This window comes from Salvia hispanica, chromosome 5 (genome assembly GCF_023119035.1).
Source record: "Salvia hispanica cultivar TCC Black 2014 chromosome 5, UniMelb_Shisp_WGS_1.0, whole genome shotgun sequence".
In the NCBI taxonomy this organism is placed as follows: domain Eukaryota; kingdom Viridiplantae; phylum Streptophyta; class Magnoliopsida; order Lamiales; family Lamiaceae; genus Salvia; species Salvia hispanica.
Window position 1 is genome coordinate 11,668,954 of NC_062969.1, and position 16,416 is coordinate 11,685,369.

Sequence of the window (16,416 nt, forward strand, 5' to 3'; positions counted from 1 at the left end):
CTAAATTCAATTTAATTACTCCCTATATTTGTGTAGAGATTATAAGAATAATACTACTAATTGATTTACTTTATTTTACTCTAAATTCGTGTTAGGAAAAAATTTGTTTAATAGGTGGAGGAATGTGAAGTTAGGTCGGATTAATTTTTCATTACTCCTTATTGATATGTTGCATATATAACTAATCGATTCGAATCTTTGTTATGGTACAACTTACATCTAATACTTTGTCAACAAACAGGCAAGGAAATTTATGGTTATTAGTCGGGCCATAAATTTATTATTTTGTCTAATATCATGAATTCTTTGTGGTCTATCTAAACCACCTAGAATAATGGACAAACATGCTAGGAAATTTAAGTTTATTAGTCACTCCATGAATTTATTATTTTGTCTAATATCTTTGAATTTGTTGAAAATTCGGTACAATATCTCACTCTAGGAACCGTGCATTTATTTTGTATACATCCTAAAAATTGCATTTTGATTTGGTTAACTAATTCCCTTTTTTTGGTTAATTTCCTCTGAGTAATTTGTGGGCCTGCCAAGTACTATGTAAGAGTATTTGGAAATATAGTAGACCTGGTAAGTGCATCCACTAAAAAAAAAAAGCGTGATTTACGGACGGAATTAGTGACGGACAATTATCCTTCCTAATTATTGGCGGAACTAGTGGCGAAATGAGTATCTGAAAATAATAACATTATATTTTTATCATAGTGATGGAAGATGCTGTCAGTATATATTTTTCATTTAATTTTTATTTTAGTTTTTGCAATTTTAATTTAATGGCAGAACTTTTCCATCAATAACTATATTTAAAATTTACTCCATTCGTCTTCATAATAGTATTTTTTCATTTCAAAATTTCCTCATAGTAGTCATTTCCATTTATAGAACTTTTTCATCTTTCTTACTTTACTCTTCTTACTTTATTCTCTATACTTTATTCACTTTTTACTTTATTCTCTCTACCTTTTCTCTTTTTTTGCTTTTTTATCTATTTATTTAACACACTCAACATTCATTTCTTAAACTTATACCCAAAAGCTTTCAACTATAAAGGGAACGGAGGAGTATTTCATTTCAATTTAGACACAAATATTCCTGACACTAATTTCATTTTTTTTTTAGCTATAATTTATTATTTTTTTTTTTTGCGTCAGAATTTTTTCATCTTTAACTATATTTCAGAAAAAATTTAATTTCAATTTACAGACAGAAATTATTCTGACACTAAATTTTATTTTATTTTTGGTTTAATTCAGTAATTTTATAATTAGTGGCAGACCTTTTTTCGCCATTAACTATACTTTTACTTTATTTAATTTCAATTTTAGAGACAGAAATAATTCTAACACTAAATTTTATTTTATTTTTGGGTTTTTATTTTAGTTTTGTTTTTTTCTAATTCAAAATAGTTGAGTATAATTCCAACACTGCATTTTTTTTATTCTTATGAATAATTAATAAAAATTGCAGTAATATTTTTTTACATCTCTCTAATGCTAAGACACCCCATTGCAGCTTAAATCTAAAATTGAGACGCCACCACCATTCAGCCGAGCTCGACCTCCGCCTCGATTACTCCGGTGCTTAGCATATATCTTTTCAATTTGCAATATATTTAGACCATTGCTCCGCCTAATTTCTCTCATTTTCCCCCATTTCCTCCGTCAATTCTCTCTCCACGCAATGTCACCCGGGGGTTCTCCTATCCCGAACCACCTGGTCACCGTCTCCCGCGGTGTAAATTTTCACAATTGAGCAGATTGAAATGGCAGTTATCGACTTTCTGGAATCTCTGGTACTTTCCCTCTTTAGCATCCATCACCGGGAGCGGCAGCCATAGTCGGCAACTTCCATGGCGAAAAGGTAGCGCGAGTTTTCTGTTTATTATTTAATATTTTGTCACCACCATTGAGATCCACAAATGATGAGTTTGTTGTTTGGATTAAATTATGGAAATAGTTGTGATAATTTTAAATGTAGCTGCATCAAAAGCCTTGATAGTGTTGTTTGACGTTTAAAAGTCTCAATTGTTTGGAAAAAATTCTGATGTTTTTCAAGTAGTCTCTTCAGTTGCAGCTGTATCATATCTAAATTTCTAACTTATTTGTTAAGATTTTTTTGGAATTCGAAAAAATTTTTTTTCTGTTGATGTTTGTTTTTACCCTTTTCAACTACTTAGTTTGCCTTCTTGTCTTCTTCATTTCCAGTAGGTGGTTCTAATACACTCAAACCATTCCTTTGAAGCAACGAATAACTTGAAACTACTTTATTAAATAATGAATATCAAAGCACAGAGAAGTCAATTATTTTCCATTATGCAAATTAATTTTTTTTAAAAACATATATCTCATCATTTTCCCTTTTTTTTAAAAGCACATATGTATTGATTAGAAAATTGAACTGAACAAGCTAATGTAGAATGCACAGTGTTCAGTGACTATGTATTCCATTTTTAATTTAGTGGAGGGTTTTAAAAAAAGTTGTTTTGGATCAGTTTACTTTTTAATTTAGTGGACTTCAATTTTTGTTTATTTGAGAATAGCTAATGTCTCCTTTTTAGATTAGATGATGTCAGTCAGGCTGTGTTCTTCTAATCAATTGACTGGATAAAGTTCTACAAATCTTTGTCACGTTTTTTACTTTATTATTTGAAAAAAAATTACTTGGAAACTTTGAAAAATTAATCTATGTCTCATGCATGGTTACTAATTTAGGTAGCATACCAATTGTATTGTTGTCAATTGTTACGTTGTTTCTATTTTCATGAATTTGTTTTTTGTTTGCTTGGACAATAACTTGAGTAGGTCTACATATTATGCCTCTCTATCACTTGGCTCTATAAATGTCCCAATTGGATTTCAAGTTTAGTAGCTATTTTCTCAATTGCTTGGAAATGAAAGCTCATTAGATTATAGTTAAGTTGGGCTTTGTAACATTTAAATAATTTTGGTGCTGACTGATCTTGTAGAGCCCGTTGGTAGAGGCGTAGAACTGTTTTGCAACTAAAGAGGGCTTCTTTTAGGCATGTTTACATTGCTTCCCAAATCTAACAAGTGAATTTTGGTTGAAATATTTCAGGAGTTAATTTTTAGATTGCCCACTTTTACATTGCTGATACTAATGTTACTGTCGTATTAGACAAACCTTGATTTATGCATGCATGTAAGAATTCGGTGCAAATTATTTTGATTCTTGCATTTGTTACTTTTAAGTTCCATGCCCTAAAGTAATTCGTATATGTCGTAATATTCAATCCTCAAATTTGGCAAAACCCTCTTCTGAAAAATGTTCTGGATCAAATGTTTTCAACCCCTTGCATTTCAAGATCTCAATCTTTAGGTTTGCTGTACTTCTCTGATTTATTGTGGTGTGTACAAACGTCCACTTTTACACAAGGAGGTGTAATTTTGATTCTAATGATAGTATTTATTTAGACATATTTGATTGTGTTAACTGTGTCCTTATTGATGTGAACATGCTCAATTAGGTATTACAATAATGAGTGGAAATGCGTGCGTGGATGATGCAAAGAGCGATGAAGAAGTTCTTTTGGATGTTTTTATATTGTGATAAATACACCGATTGATACGATCTGTTAGAATTATGGTATTTAAGAGGGACGTTGTCCCATTCGCTGTCCTGGGAATTTATTTTAGGAAATAATTTTATCGAGTAGATTCCATTAGGTTAACTCTAAAATTACTGAATCAGTTCATTTCACTATTCGTCCTCAACAAAACTAAGCTAAGAAGTGGCATTTGTCAGCAGAAGCATGGCTCTGATTGAGCTTTGCTATGGCCGTCGTCAGCTCCCTCATCCATTTTCTAGCCAACAAATCAGATTGTTTCAATCCTTCACCGAGTGAGTAGAATAGAACTGCATTGTTATGGGTACATAGCATGCACATATCCCCCTCTGCAGCTCTTGCATACCAGCTTAAACCTATCAAAAGTAGGAATTTACGATTAGTCAGCAATAGATGAATTCATCAATCTACAAGAGCAACTATGAGCTCCTGACCATCTTAACCAAATTATCCAAGATACAGTTGATCATTCCTATCTAAACCCAAAAAACAAGCCAACTCTAAGTATGTGTAACACACTAACAGATCATTCTACCCAGGGTGCTCTCTACAAAACGAGGATGAGCAATATATGCACTCCCTTCAAAAAAAAAAAAACTACTTCATCCATTCAGGCTCATTTTACCTTGGTGCGAGCACGTCTTCGGAAGGGGGAGAGGATCCCTGCTGTGGGGATAAGCGTCACGATCATGGAAGCCGTGCGTCAGGATTTCAACTGTTTGGATTCATTGAGCAGTCCTATCAGGATATCCCCGAAAGCTATGAGAACTACCACCATAGTCTTAATCTTTTGACAAGCTTCGCGTGGGTATCTTACTAATCGGAGTCGAATGAGAGTTATGGAGGTTTTCAGTCGCGCGTGTGAGCGAGTCCGGAGAGAACACCCGGCGGGTGTTTGCACCTGCAATTCACCCGACCGGGTGAATCACCCGAACTTAGATTTTGTGGGCCTTTTTTCCATATTTTGGACATGGTATAAATATCTTTGATGTCGTTTTTAGATTCTAGATAAGATTGTGATTAAGATATCTCGGCTGTGAGTTTTTCCTCTTTGAGAATGTATCAATTCTTCCTTGAAGGTTGCTTGTCTCAATTTCATAGATTGATTCAAGTAGAGGTATAAATCGATGGGGTGTATCAGATTTAATTAGTAGAAGCGAGGGTGATAGGTATTAAAGAAAGTTCTTTAGGGTTGATTTGCTCCATTCTTTTGGTCAGGTCCTATGGTCCTGCTCTTTTTATCTATCCATTTATACCATGCTTTCATTCTACACAATCTCCGTCCCGTTTCTTGTTTTAGTTCTAACTTTTGTGGATTGGGTCTATCCTTTGTTTATTGATAAATTGAAAATCAATCTCACAAAAATAGTTAGATCAGCTCGTAAATGGAGTAATCGCTTAGGAAATGGATCATAAAATACATGGATCGCTTGTCGTTTTAGTGTCTAGATCGCAGTGCCGGTAGGTGTTTGATCTATTCTTTGGGTTGGAGTTGTTTTCCTTTTTGTTCTTTGTTTTGATTCTGTTTTTTATTGGGGATGATCGGATTGATCAATTGTGCTTAGATTAATCTGAAATTTGGTGTGTATGATCTATGTTATTTGACCTAGCTGCCTACTTAAATTTCGTAAAAAAATTCCCTTCGTTTGCCTAGTTAACTGCAAGTTAACATCTGTTGCCCTGTTTGGCATAGTTGGGAAAACCATACAAAACCTAACAAATTATCAAATCTGACTATATATGGCTATTTTCCATGATCTAGACTTGTTTGGGAATCTATCCGCAAAATTCATCTAAATTGGGCACAGGGATCAATACCAAAAAAATCATAAAAGTATTGATTTAAATAAAGCTTCATCCACGTATCTTGTGTTCGTTAGTGTGTGTGTTTCCTCTAGAGCCTAGTTTTCCTTGCTTTCATATGTTTAATCATTATTACTTTGGTATTTACTACTTGGTGTCCATATGTTCTTAGAGGTGTATACCTTGGATTGAGTTATCCGGGCGCCATGAGTGGGGAATTGGATCGAGTGTGTGATACTAGCCCCACTATATTCTAAACCTATAGAGTGACATTGGTGAGAGTGACTTGGGGGGTGTTGGGATACTACATTGGGTGAGTTAGCTTCTTAAATCTCCTCTTTCTTAATTTACTATAATCTTTAAGACTAGTCCTGCTGTTTTATTTTGTGTTTGTAAAAAATTTTAGTGCTTTCTACAAGCTCGTCAATAAAATGGTGGACATCTGCAGGAAGTCAGAGAGGGCGTGAAGCTCAAAGTAATTCCAAACCCAAGGGGATCTAGTGAGCATGATGTCCAAATGATGGAAGATTTTGGTAGTCTCAAACAAGAGATGAGAGAATGGGATTTATGGGATGGATGCCGGAGGAAGGAGTTCGAGACGATCAAATCCAATCAAAACACATTGGTTGGAGCACCCAAGGACGTTAGGTGCAACAAGATCTGTCACTCCTAAGTGACCATCTACATCTCAAAGCTTCGTAGAACATGTAGTGTCGGAGGATCAATGGAGCCAATGGGCGGTTTGGAAGAGGAAATGCCAGGGAGTATGGTCGTTTTGGGGTAGGAAACCAACATGGAGGGTGGAGTCTTGTGGGAAATTGAAGAGGAATATAGCAAATCGGGATGAGAATGGAAGCTATGGTAGATTTGGGATGGACGATCAACAAGGAGAGTTGGGCTCTATGATGATGAGGTGACTATGAATCAAGGTACCATGAGAATGGACTTGATAGGGGGAATGCGTGGGGAGCAGAGTTCAAGTCTCATAAGTGGCATTCTAGGAGGTGAGAGAGATCACGTTAGCCATAAGGGGTTTGAGAGACCAATTGAAGAAGAAGTCTCATATAGAGCTCGGTTGAGGCACCTCGTGGTGGTGTTGGCCTGGAACCAAAGGGTAACTCATCAGTCATTTGACTACATCCTCTTCTTTCCATTTCTCACATAAGCCTCATGATGCATGGCAAATGTCTCCTCTTCGATGAGCTTAAACTAAATTGAGAAAAAAACAACGAGAAAAGGCTTGAGTGAACGTAAATTAAAAGCAAAGGCGTGATAAAAGACAAGAGTGTGTGGTGCAAAAAGTCCAAGAGAGAGTGGTGGGGGTGAGAGAAAGAAAAATATCAAATGAGAGAAAAACCACAAGCACAAGTGAGTAAAGGGTGCTTGTTAGATTCTAGAATATATCTACAGGTGGGCACAAATGATGCTTTTGCCTCTTCTTGCCCTTGGTGAGAAAATAAGCTCTTTCCAGAGCATACTATGTCTTTTTGTGTTGATGAATGAGAAATTTAATTAAAAAGACATTGGAAGTGCAGTATCAGTGCACATGGCTTGGAAACTATACCCGGAGAAGGGACCAAGAGGAACAAGGGCAAGTGGATGAACTCCTTGCCCGAGTTCAGAAGTGCATATCTTGTCTCCTTGTGATGCTCCCTTGCGTATGATTACTAGAGAAGTCTCTTTGTGTTGATAGATTTGTTATTGATGACTTGTGTAAAAAGTGGTCTCATAGGCTTGAATCTTTCAATGCTAAATCTACCTTTGCACCATATATTGATCACTTTCTTGATAAGCCTGACATTGAGACATGACATTTCTCTTATGGATTACCTTGAATGTTGGAGTGTCTTCCTTTATGCTAAGATGCCTAAGTTTCATTGGTAATTTTGAGCTTCATGAGTGTGCGGCTGAGAATAGTAGGACCAAGAGGTGGCCTTGGATAGTGACACTGACTGTGTTTGCTATGTTCATTTCAGGGTGGTTAAATATCCTTCAGTGAGTTTAGGAGTGTTCTATAGCTTGTCTTTGAAAGGTTTTTCCACTCATCACACTCTTTCTTCTGAAATGGTATATTGTGATATGGTATAAAATGCATTGTCTTTATAGACTGTGGTGGTACACTGATACTTTATATATTGAGAGTATGTAAAGTATATTTTTGATAAAAATCTTATGATACGTATTATGACTTTATAAGTTTACATATGCATGATATTTATTGCTTATTATGATCCATGTGGAGAATAAAGATTTATGGATACATTGTGCATATATGACTCCCTTTTTGAAATTGTTGAAGCAAGTGAGTGAAATACATTGGGATGAACTTTGTTGTTGAATGATAATCCTTATTTCAAACTTAGAGGTATTGACTGTGATGAACCACCTCTATATTTTGACCAAGAGTTTGTCAATTTGTGGAAGAGAACTTCTTATTTGAGCAAGTGGTGTGTTAATGATTGAAAATGATTGTATGGGTGCATGATAGAATAAAATATTTGTGCTTAGACCTCTCTTGATAACTTTCCATTTTGCACCATATGAGGACCACTTTCTTGTATATGCCTAGTCTTGATGAGAATGCCAGATCTTTGTCAAGATGTTCAATGATTCTTGGGCATCATTTGTATATGGGAATGATCGAGGCAGGCAAAACAAGGTGCTTAGGGCATGTGTGTTTTGGCATGTTGGTTGCTTTATTGCATGTCCATCAAACCATTCAATGGGGTTGGGATGTTTTATGGTCTATTTGGCGCTGAGAACTTTATCTAATGGCTTTCTTTGGGACTACGTTGTGAAGGAGTGCACATGTTTATTTTACTGCACTCACATCCTGTACCTATATTGTGAGATTGTTTGAGTTTTTTGGTATGAAGGGTATCTTGATGAGTTTGTCTTGATTCCTTATGGAGTGGAATTTGTACATGAAAGGATTCATTAATTTGTGTTCTCATATTTATTGTGACTTGGCCTTGAGCAGGGAACATGAATTTGGAGGGTCATTACAACGTCTTTGGTGTGTCTCTAAGAGCCGTTGATGGTCTTAATCCTTTTCATCATACTTTGATATTTGATTTGCTCTTTTTCCATTTCATAGGTGTGCGAAATCCGGTTGAGGCAAATCCTTTCCAGAAAGGAAATGATATAACCATGAGTGCTAGACACATCAGTATCTTCACCTCGACGTGAGCCATGGATTGATTGGGGTCCAAGGAAGAGAGTGAAGACATACCAAGGATTCCAATAAAGCTAGAGGGTCTCGGATGTGAGGGATAGAGAGGCTTGGATTTGAGGACAAATCCTTTCCAAGAAGGGGAGGATGATACGATCATGGAAGTCGTCGTCAAGGTTTCAACTACAGCTGGATTCAACCCAAAATAGATCCTACTAGGATGATATCCGAAAACTATGAAACTACCACCATAGTCTTCGTCTTGAAACAGCTTCACGTGGGTATCTTGCACATCTCATCCAGTCCGAATGAGAGTTATGGCGGTTTTTACGAGGAAGTCGCGCAGAGTAGAGCGAGGTCAGAGAACACTGGGCGGGTGTTTTGCACCCTGCAATTGAATTGAATCACCCAGGACTTAGATTTTGTGGGCCTTTTTCCCACATTTTTGGACCACTGGTATAAATATCTTTGATGTAATTTTTAGTTAGATAAGATTGTGATTAAGATATCTCCTTTGTGAGTTTTCCTCATTGAGAAATGTATCCAATTCGCTGTGAAGGTTGCTTGTCTCAATTTCATAGATTGATTCAAGTGAATATGCATCAATGGGGTGTATCCGTTGTTGAGTGGAGATGAGGGTGATAAAGTGTTTATTGAAAGTCATATAAGTTGTTTAATTCTTTTAGTGAATATAGTCATTAGCTCTTTATCTCATCATTATACATACTTTCATTCTAATCTTCATCATTCTTGTATTTAGTTCAACTTTTGTGGTTAGGTCTACCTTATCCCTTTGTTTATTGATAAATTGAAAATCAATCTTACAAAAATAGTTAGATCAAAAGCATCATAAATGGATAATCACTTGGAAAATGGATTATAAAATACATGGATCACTTATCATAAAAACAGCACCAAATGTTATGGCATGAAACGGCGGCTGATTTTACTTTCATTACTAATCTCAGCGGCAATTTGTTCTCTGATTCAATTTATAATAATTAATATTATCTGTTGTATATACATATTATACTGGTCAACTTTTTGTTCAAACTTTTCTATTGCTTAATATTACTGTTTCATAATTTTTTCCCTTAATTTACTCTTAAAGTAAATCTTTTAGTATTTGTAATCAATTGTGATTTATATTTTTCGTTTTTCATGTAATTATAATTTAATTAAGTTTTTATATATTGGTGGAAATGGACATATTTCAATTGAGTTTCAATTGTACTATCTCCGTCTCATAAAAATATCAAGGAGATAACTTATAACATCATCCTCTTGTACATACAAACATGAATGATGGTGGGGATGAGCAGAAAATAAGCTTGATATATATGAGTAATAAGTGAATTAACGCCCATACCATATTTTTTATTGAAGGCGAAAATGAAAGATGTATTATTTTTATGAAGACGGAGTATATTTTAATGGTGTTATAGGTATAAATAACTTCGATATATATGAGTAATAAATTGGGATAATTTTTCATAATTGGAAATGCCAATATTTTTTTATGAGGCAGATAGACGTAAAAAATGCAGCATATTTTTATGGGATGGAGAGAGTATATTTTAATTTAGGCACTCACTAAGTAGGAGTATTATTTTATATATCTATTATCTAGTGTCAACTATTAATTAGTAATACTCCGATGCGAAAGTGAGGCATTGTCATTTTTAGTTGTCCATGAAAAATATAGCGCGTTCGAAAAAATAAGTTTTTTCCCCTTCTCTCTTATTAATAATATGAATCACGTTAAAGTATGACTACTTTTATATGCTTTTTTCTTCTCTCTTACTTTACGGTCTACGTTATTTCATTAATGCGTTTCAAAGTCTGGAGGTATTGTTTTTTTAACCTTGATTTATAATATGAGGGAACATGGTCTCGGTTGATAGTATTAGCAAAAAAATATGAAGAAAGATATTCTGTATAATATGTACAGATAAAAAGAAGAAAAGGAAAAAGTTAATAAAGAAAAATTGCATGAATTAAGTATGAGAATGAAATTATGGGTGATAGAAATTGATGTATATGAGAAAACTAATACTTAAGCAATAGAAAAAGGTTGAACAAAAAACTAATCAGTACAATATGTACATAGAAAAGAGGAAATGAATTAGCTATTATTAAATCAAATCAATTGAGAACAAAATTGCTGTTGAGATTATTAATGAAAGTAAAATTACGCCGTTTCATGCCACGGCATTTGGTGCTGTGTTTATCCCCACAGCAGGGATCCTCCCCGAGGAAAGACAACGAGCTTAGCTTATTGGAAAATTTGAGGGCTCTGGAGAAAAACGCAAAAGAAATAACGATTAATGATTTTGGAGGAACACAAAATATGCATAATCTCATGACTTTTCACAACCACAAAATTTGTAGGCAGAATTCAAGTACAATTGGGGACAAGAATATCTTCAGTTTTTTGTACATATGCATTTAAATAATTAGTTCGTGCAATAATTTATGTCAATTTGACAGAAATACGTGGCATGAATGTATAATGATCGTAGTAGATGGAATACTACAAAGCTCCATCAATAAATACGGATGACTATCTTCTCTTTTTGTTTTTTATTGAGATATCTAAAATAATTTTTACAATTATTGTTATAGGTCCTTGATTACCACAATTCAATCGTGCATCATTAATCTCATTTATTAGACATAACTCATTACATAACATCCACAAAAAATGCAATCGTGTATCATTGATTTCATTTATTCGACATCAGTCACATAACATACATTTTTTTGAATTATATCTAATCACGTTTACTCATATGATAATTCAATTTTTTTATTTTATTCCATATAGTTTTGCCTTTATATGCTTTGGGATTTTTGAAGAGTGGTTTCTCCATTTCATTTTTTTCTTCAATAATTTTTTTCCTTGAATTTGATGTTTTTTTGAAAAAAAAATTAAATAAATTAGGTGGTGTGAGATGTGTAGGTGCGATATGATTTAGTCAAGAATTAGATTTGGGTTTGAGCCAAGATTCGAGGTGTGTTACATGTGTACAAAACTACAAATTGTGGGCCAAATAGTCTAATGATTGTGGAATTAATTAAATTTCACTGAATTTGACGCGAAGAATTTTATGCATATCGACAACTAATCCAAGAAATCTGCAAATTAAGATTGTTTATGTCGGATCTATGTTTAAGAACTTAGTTACAAGGCTTAATAAAATTTTATTATACTTAGCTTATTTAACGTGTATGTTGTTGATGGACTTTCATATTATTATTATTATAAAAAAAATAAACTAATGTTCCATTAGTTCAATTAATCAAATACAGAAATTAATGCAAAATTCTTTAGTTCATTATCGAAGCCTACGCAATCAAGATTAGGACACGAGACCACAATATATATAATAGTTCTTTTAATTTCAGTGATGTAGAAAAGAGATTAAACAATCTTGTTAATATCATTGAATGATAGGAGTATAAAACATCGGTTTCACCCTCAAACAACATTAATTATTGCGATATAAAATAATTATGATTACTTATTTGAGATTCTTTTTTAGATGAAGAAAAAGATTCTTGTCATAGTAGTATTATTTAAACTTCATCATCGTTATATTGTGTTATCATTATTAATTTAGACATGTGTAGTGATCTTGCATGCATTGAGATTTGAGACCTTTAGTTGATAAATCACCATAAGTTTGTCTGTTAAAAGAATCCTCCACAAATTAGGAAGACAGAGATGATTTTTCACCGTAATTAAATCGTTAGTGGTAAATGCATGAGATAATTATATTATTGATGAACCTTGTATAATTTTCTTCCTTGTCCCCGATTTGTGAAGTGTTTATCACTGATATGACTATGAAGATATATCACATTTCATCTTCTATATTTTCGACAAATAGATGGTATATCAGTATATGTCAGGCAATAATACAAAATGAAACATTATCTGTAATTGAGAAATTGATGCGCAATGTTCATAAGTATTGTATAATTTATTTATATAGATACTTTTTTTTTTTTTAATTTCTATGATTCTAATGGTTGAATACTAATTCATTTATCTATATCCAAAAGAATACATTAGTCAAAATATAGTTATATACAAAAAAAAATAGTAGTAGTATTACACAGCGAATTCATATCAAACGGAGAACATCCATTCACTGCCAAAAAAGAAGAATAATAAATTTTGTTGTAATTAAGAAAATGGAATCAAGCTTAAATATAACCTAAACGGAACCAAATCGAAATAATTATACAGAAGAAAATGAATAAATCAAAGAAAACGAAACATATACTCAAGAAAATTCGAACCGGAATAAACGTATCAAACCGAACAAACTATAATTAAGTTTAACTTAATAATTCATTTAAATTCGATTTCGTTAGGCCTGTCAAATCGGTATCCGCGGATACCGGTCCGAAATTCTCAAAATCCAATACTCGATACACGACTCGAATTTGATTTCGGATACCCGATTCGTATCCATCTCCAAAAATCGGTATCTAGTCTTGATTGTGACTTTGTTTTTTGTTTTTTTTTTTGGAAAATTAACTAATAAATTTTAGAATTTATTTAACATTATTAAGTTCGAATTTAATACAAAGTTGAAGTAGTATTCAAGAGAAAATAACTACAAACTTTTAGAAATATAAAAAATTCTTATAGTAGTTCGAATTTAAGAGAAAATAACTACAAACTTTGAAAAATACAAAATTCATAAGTTATAGTAACATATTAACATCTTTCATCCATTCATAATAAATCAATAACCATCACAATTCATAAGTTCAAACATCCATCCCTAACAAACATCACAATTCAATAATTCATAAGTTCAATCATTCATCCACAAGAACCATCACAATTCATGAGAATCAAGATCTAACAATAATATCATCAAAGATTCAAAATTCAAAATATCACAAGTCGATGAAATTAAAATGTAATTAAGAAATGAAATTACATATCTTATACACTAACTATTAAGTATTAACTCAAATGTAATTAAGAAATAAATTACATTTAATAATAATAAAAATATAATTTATTAATTTTTAAAAAATCGGACAGTCGGATAGAGGTGCCCACGCTCATGAACCGGCGGTAGTTTCCGAACCGCCGTTCCAGTTTTAGAAATTTTGAATCGGAACCGAACCGCCGAGTGTTTCGCGTTACGTCCTGTTCCAAACCGCGTTTCGGTTCGGTTCCCAACCGCGGTTTTTGCAGCCGTTGAACCGCCGAACCGACGGTTCCGACATGGTTTCGATTCAAATTTTTAACCAACCAAACCACGGTTCAAAAATCGACGGTTTCAAGTAGGATAAATTGTCACGATTTTCGATTCGGAACCGAATAGCGTTACGGTTTCGTTTTAACACGGTTCGATAAATCTTGGGCAGGTCTAGTTCGGTGTACCCGATCGAGTATGAGTTATCAGATACCCGATAATCCAAAATTTTTACTACCCGATCCCGATCGGATACCCAACAAATTTGAGTTTGGGTATCTGATGATCCAACTTTTTTGAATTTGGATATCGAGTACATTTTGACAGGCCATTTCGTTCACTCCTATCATTGATATCTCATACAATTGGAAAATAAAATCATACTACTATTAATATTGATTACAACTTACACGTACAACGCAACTTATTATGCCTTACGGAGTTGTGCCATCGCAATTCTGCATCTGCATCCTATCCTCAATTGGAAATAACACGTGTACACTCATAAATTTTTGGTACAACATTTCATGTATAGACAAATTGCTGGCAACGTGGAGGAATTTCGTGCAAAAAAATACCTTATTCTTCAATAATTTTTTCATTTTCTGAAAGTATATTTATATATCATTGCTACGAGAGATAATACTTTATATTATTGTGCGTAATTAACTTTATTTAATTCTAATTTAACGTATAAAAAATATAATTCCTTCAGTTATTCTGATTTTATACTACTACTGTCAATTTCCCAACTAATATTATCATAAACAGCGGAAGTGGAAAACCATTGTCAATAATTAGTTGAAGTCTAGAATTGATGTAAATACTCAATATACATGTGTTGATACATCTATTGATTAAATCATATACACATTTAATTCATGTGTCCACTTCAGCATGAGATAACTATGTAAAAATTTAATATGATTGAAATATTGTGTATGTGGTTGCAGAATTTTAATCCTATTGCAAGTTCTAAATTTGGTGAAACTTTGTGTTTAAGAGCACTTAGCCCTTTATACAAATCATGTTATAAGTATATAAAATTAGACATAACATTTAAACATAAAAAAAATTAAACTGCTTTACACATATAAATATTTATTTGATTAGAGATCTGCGTCCGCTATAGCGACGATTAGGACTTAGGAGCCCACATATATATTGCTTAATATACTACTAGTACTAAATTATGTAATAATTGAATAGCCCACTATCATAAGTCATAACAATCCCTTTTAAAAAAATTTACATTTTTTGAGATTGATTTAAATATTTGATGGAGATACATTTTTTTGAATTGCATTACAAAATTCAACGTTTTAATGGGGAAAGGGGATATGAAAGTCGAGTTAAATTTAATGTGAACAGACTTATAAGAAATCATAGACTTGGGGAAATAAATAAATTTTTTAAAAATGTGTACTAATAAAACTCTTATAGTATATGATTTAAAATATTAGACTAGAGAAGTGTTATATCATGGGTTTACAAGAAAAATTATATGCTGGTCTTTTAGTTTATACTTTTTTGGTTTTCTTATTTTAAATAGGTATATTCATCATATTTTTACTTTCAATGAGATTTCTCTATATTTTAAAAATATTGGAATTTCAGGGGACAATAAATATTACTCCATATGTTCTTGATATTTTAAAACGGTTAAAAGGATATGTGTTTTAATATATAATTAGTAAAGTAAGAGAAAGATAGAAAAAAAACGTGATTGGGGCATTGTTAATAAAGAATGAGTCCCCTTTTTTATTAAGAGAAAAAAATTTTTCCCAAAATTTAAAAAAGTTTATAATTTTATGAGATTAACCAAAAAAATCATTTTAAGAGGTGAATGAAGCAGTTGTATGAAACTCCATTATGAGTAAATGATACTGAAACTAAATTATTAAAATACTAGTACAACAATGGTCGTATTCATATAGTCTCGAACACCTCAACTGGGTAAAAAAATTATCCCAAAGGGCAGCAATAATACAATTGATACAAGTAATATTATATATTAAATCTATCTAAATCGAACAAGGTGCAACAATGTTTTGGTGACTACGTTGATCCCGATCATATAATAAAATTATACGCAATCATTGCTTTTTTAAAAAAGGGGTAGATTTCAGCTTAATTGTGACTTTCCCAAAAAACTTTCCCTTATTGTCAAATTAATTGTGTAACCAAACCTAATTAATTTGATATTATTGCTCCATACTTTTTAGTCTAACTTCTACAGAATTGGGAATTGTATGGTACGAGGAATGTCAAATGTTTGTATTTTTTTCACTAATAATTGTGATAAAATTATGAAGACCTTTCTTTTTTACTCCTATTTTAATTTTGTGCTTTTGTTAGATCAAGTACTGATTTGTTAATTACAAGATTTATTTTTTTCATTCATCTTAAACTATTTGCATCATTCTTTTTTGGGACAAAAAAATAAATTATTTAAAAAAGAATAAAAAAAAAAAGCGAATAATATAAATGAGAGAATAAAATTTTTTTCTAAAAATATAAATAATGTATATAAATAATGTAAGTAGTCTGGACTGGGAATGATAAAAAAAAAGGAATATAATGCAAGTTTACAAGTAACGGGTTGGATCTATTACCAA